We start from the raw sequence: 5,459 nt of genomic DNA, 5'->3' as shown, positions 1-5,459 counted from the left end.
ACATGGGTTTTATTCACCCTTGTTTAGAGTACAACTCTCATGTGCTGGGAGGCTCCCCACATACATCTCTTCTCAGTAGGGTGGCATCAAAGGCTTTTCGTCTCATCAACTCTCCTCCTCTTACTGGCTCCCTTCAACCTCTGTCTCTTCGCTGCACTGTTGCATCTTTATCTTTTTTCTATCGCTGCTTCAATGGTCACTGCTCTGAACTGTCTGCTTGCATCCCTCCACCTCTACGTAGCACCCGTCTAGCAACAAACTCTCATCCTTTTTCTGTCCAACTCTCTAATACGAGAGTTAACCATGACTCTCAGTCCTTCATTTACACAACTGGTCAACTCTGGAACTGTCTCCCTCTGTCTGTATTTCCTACTTCCTATGATCTTCAGTCTATCAAACGAAGTGTGTCCAGGCATCTCGAAATGAACGGATCTTGAATTTGGCTCTCTTTTGTATTGTTATTGTTTTTTCTTGGAAGGAACGGTTTGCAGGCTCCTGGCCTTTGGTTCCTTCTTTCTCTCATTAAAATAAAAAAGAGAACCTGAAGCAGAGTTCTGTAAAAAAAAAATGCACATGCATAAGGAATTCAGGAAGCACTCTCATTTTCAGTGTACTTGCTTGAGGGACTATGAAAACCGATTCAGTTTTCAGTGTTTTTATTTATTTATTTATTTGTTATACAGTCAACTGTCAATATACTGGCAACCACAGTTCTATAACAACCAAGAATAAGGACAGTTTGAGACCTGAATTTCCTGCCTATTTGCTGCAATGTTATGAGAAATCATTCCTTCAACTTTGTAGTGTTATCTAAAAAAAAAAAAAAATGTTTTCTTCATGTTTTTGTTCACTTAACTACCTACAAGTTATATCAAGTAGTGTTTTTGGTAGGCTCTCTGGGATGAAGTCATTATGATATTTTTGTCTTTAATAGTATCAGTGCGAGTAAATTTTTATGGACTGTATATATCAGTAATCACTCTTCAATCCACACAGGAATTTCAGGTCTGGACAGTTTATGCTTTGTATTATGCCACGTTGAGTACACCGCTTCCCGTCCAATCAGCGAAGTTAAGCAACGTTGGGTCTGGTTAGTACTTGGATGGGTGACCGCCTGGGAACACCAGATGCTGTTGGCATTCCTACGTGTCAAGTGGGGTTGGTGGAGGATTAGTGCCCCTCCCTGTAAAACAATTAACTCTAAGCCCTTGACCACCCCTTTTGGGATACATGGCGTCTGGCAATGGGTGGATGGACTACAGTACCTTTATAAATGAATTTTGTTGCTTATATGGCTTTCATGCAACCCCCCCAAATTTTACCATTTAAGAATTAACATTATTCAGTAATGTAGAGGTCTTATTCCCAAGCATTCTGGAATATTGACAGTTGACTGTATTTGCTCTGCTTCTATGATTCAACTGCTTGCATGTTATATATTTTTTATTTATGATCTATGGGAATGGTTTCGTCTTGCATTGCCTGCAGCCTTAGTAATGTCTAGTTGTGCATACTAAATTTTAACCCAGGTTCTCTGCCTGCTACTGAGGAAGGACACAGACATGTTTGCACCTTTGTGGACTTCTTCACCAAGTTTGTGGATTTCATTCCACTTAAGGACAAAAAGCATGTGAGATTCCTAAGTGGATAAGGGCTTTTATCTATAGGTAATTTAAAAGTTTTTACTAAAAAGTATCTGTTAAATAATGAATTATATTGAACATTTTATTTTGATATGAAAATCTTCACAGGGGTTGATTGCTTTGCATGTTTTCTAGATGTGGTCCACCTTTGAGAATTTTGCCTGACCAGGGGCATGAGTTCTGTGCCTCGGTATGTTTTTTTTTTTTTTTTTTTTTTGGGGGGGGTACTCTATCATGCTTCCTATATTACTGAGAGCATCAGGTATCTTTTGATATCCCTTCCACTATGAAGCAAACATGCAATATTTATAACTGTTGATATACCTCTTGGGAAATCATGTTACACTATAATAATTCAGTATATATTTCTCTAATAGTCAGCATTGAGAATACATTATGGTATATACTGTACTAACTGTACTGTCTGTGTCTTTAAAGGTCAACAGTGACTTACGCAAAGCCTTTGGCATCAACAGGAGCATAACATCTACATATCATCCTCAGACCAGTGGCCTAACTGAAAGGACAAATAGAACTTTCAACACAAGACTAGCAAAATTATGCAATGACAAGGTCAATGATTGGGACGGGACCAGTACATCGAAGAAGTGGCATACAGCCTTCGCACACAAAGGCAGAAGAGTACTGGATTCACACCATGCCGGTTAATGTTTAACCGAGAACATAAGCCACCAGACCAGGTAATATTTATTTGTGTCACTGTGGTTGGTAATGTTGTGACTGTACTGCAATATTAGCCTTGCTTCTGGGCATCAGGTTTGTGTTACTAATCCATTTCAGTTGGTTTCAGGATACAAGCACTCTGAATTATGAGCAAGACAGGCCATCAGACGACTCAAATTGCCATGAGCAACATGAGATTCCCATGTCTGTAGGACAACACTTACCAGGAATTTGCAAACAGTATTCAGAGTGACTATAAATTATTAACCCTGCCCTAGGGTCTCACCTTTCCCTAGGGTGGGAAAAGAGGTTCAGATGATGATGATGATGAACATTTATTCAGTGTTGCAAAACATATCTTGTATTTTCAAACATTTGTATGCATTTGTATCATTTCAGGATACAGATGATATTGATTCAGAGCTAGACAGTCCTCCTGAGGTCCTGATGGCTGTCTACTACCTCGTGCCAGTGGCATAGCTTTGTATGTAGAACAAAGCATCAAACAAGAAGAACGGCACAACCAGGTGAGTATGATAATAGTATAGTAGAGTTTAGTTGTTCATTGTAAATAAGTTAATTATGGATACCTCATTCATGATGATAGTTTAATCAGTCGTTAAATGATATTAACATTATTCTTGTGTGGTCGAGTTTGAATATGCATATGATCTTCAGTGTGCTATTTGAGCTGTAATAGTGGTACATCATTTAGCATGATAATAGTGGGAAATTCTTCAAAATAATAATGAGATTTCCATCCAACATTTGCAGTTATATTATGTAAATAATAGCGCTGTGTAATCATGTATATTTTTACACGAAAACCATCCCACTCACAATAAGCATATGCAACAAGGGTGCACTGTATTCACATCTTGAAATTCCTGGAATCCAAGCACTTTTATGCAATCAGTTTTGGTTCCTGTTATTTTTAGAGTACAGACATAATGTTGAAATAGCCCAGAGGAAGCAGAAGGCAGAATATGCTAAGAGGCAGCACACGGGTGTCAAGACCTTCAATATCCATGTGGGACAGATGGTAGGCTACTTCGAAAGAACTTGAGAAATGTTTCCCGCAAGAGTGGAATGACGGAACCCAAGTGGAGTGGTCCATATAAGTAAGTAGTACAAAAAAATAGCATTGGTTTTTATGTTGTATTATGACCTAATGTGTCTGGACAAGCAACTGCAGCCAAGCAATTATCCCACTAGGGCTGTCCCAGTGACCTGATATTCTCCTATGGCACACAGTGGCTAGGTGTCTAGGGTGCAGGGAGAGTGTGGAATTTGCATCTCCAGCCAGTTAACATTGTCACAATAGAAGACTCTGTCATTCTGTCATTTGTTGTATGAATATGACACAATGTTGGAAACTATTAGGCTTCTGTCTAAGTTTTTAGCCACCTGGAAGGGAAAGAAGAGTTGTTGTTGAGGAAAGAAGAGTTAGTAATAGGAGGTGACAAGAAGAACTGGAGACAATAGGAAGAATGGGAAGGTAGACGCAGGGAAGGATGACGAAGGCAGGGAATGACGTGGGTAGCTCAGCTGCAAGTGAGTGGGTGATGGGAACCCACCCCTACCACCTGGGAAGAAGATCGGGAAGAGTTGATAAGAAGGCTGGGAGAAAATATGAAGAGATGACAGCAGGCCAAGGAAATGAATGATAAAAGGAAAATATTTAGAAGGCAGCACTACATATAGTGAGGAAATTATGCTCTCCCCAAAATTCAAATTGGCTCCTGTGTAATGTGCACTGAGACTTTCCCACCTGTCTAATCTCTTTTCACGTTTTTAAAGAGTGCTTGACATTGACTGCAACCTGCGAGTGGCATTACAGTCAGTGAAGACCAAAGAAAAATTAAAATGCCGAATTCCGTATGATCAGCTTCGTCCACATCTGAAGAGCCATTTGCACACCATAACAAGGTATCAGTGTTATGACATATTAGTGCTGACCATGGGTTCCACTGAACGCATTGCACTGGAATGATATAACTCTGGTTCCATTCCAGGGGCATCAGTTATTTTTTGTTCGGTATGTGGGGCTGACCATCATCCTTTCTGTCCATGTTGTGGAACTTTCAAGTGCCTGCACTGAGTGGTCCCTGTAATCGAGGAAACAATTTAATGTGCTGTAATGGATAGTAATCATGGAATCAAATGAGGACTAGGATTGTATTTCCTTTGTTTCTGCTTTTATAAACTTTGCAGAGCATGTGTGAAGGAGTATATTCCAAGGACGTACGCTGTAATACAAAACGGAGTACCATATCTCCATATTTTTATTTGCTGGTATGCTTAACAAAAATCACCGTGTATGCACGCACAACTTAAGAATTATCGGTCAGTTAATCCACAAACACATCAAACTATTGATTATGTTTTGTTAGTTTTGTAGAAATGTTTAGATTCTCCTACATAAATGCAGTTACATATTTCATTAACTTTCAGCCAGATGAGAAGTGATGATGAGAGGTACTCTGAATCATTTTGTTTTGTCCCCCCAACCACCATGCAGAACTAATGTGCCATCTCTTGGTAAGCAGATCAAAAATTACTCTTAGGATATCCATGATTGGCAAAGACCATAACATTCACTGCCATGAGTGTTACCCATGGCAACGAGCTTTTCAAATAGCCACACAATATATTTTCATCAAAGAATTGTACAACTTATTGCCAGTGACCATAGGAGGTACAGTACTGCCTGGAGAATTTACTGTGGCAACAACAATATTAACTAGCCAAAACGTCGTCAGTCCTTTGAATATTTATTTACTCCACTTTACAGTTACACTTCTTCCACATTCCCAATCAATAGCAGTCATCACTTTCTATTCATCCAACTCACATCCCAGCCTCCTCACGTGCCTTGCATACATATGGGTATTTTTGAGTCAGATTAGGTATTGTCTTTTGCCAGGCCCTCATCTGCACAAACCTCCACCAGAGTAATACTTTTTCAGTCCATTTCATTGTGTACACCTTACTCATCAACCATCCCACCTACCTTGACATTCCCAACGTTTACATTAATATATGCAGTTAAAAAAAACTCACTCACTTCATTCTAACTTTTTCCCACTTGCTTACATACACACCCAAAGCTAATCTTTCACTGTACCTGAA

The 5,459-nt window shown here is 39.4% G+C and overlaps 1 pseudogene; it reads left to right on the top strand.

Annotated features, from left to right (window-relative positions):
• The first annotated feature begins 1,020 nt into the window (after positions 1 to 1,020).
• Positions 1,021 to 1,139, top strand: LOC145392555 (5S ribosomal RNA; annotated as a pseudogene).
• The last annotated feature ends 4,320 nt before the right edge of the window (positions 1,140 to 5,459 follow it).

This window comes from Coenobita brevimanus, chromosome 22, assembly GCF_032717465.1.
Source record: "Coenobita brevimanus isolate Jiangsu-jjx chromosome 22, ASM3271746v2, whole genome shotgun sequence".
Classification (NCBI taxonomy): Eukaryota; Metazoa; Arthropoda; class Malacostraca; order Decapoda; family Coenobitidae; genus Coenobita; species Coenobita brevimanus.
The sequence above is the reverse complement of the archived record's forward strand: the minus strand, read 5'-3'. Positions and strand labels throughout refer to the sequence as shown.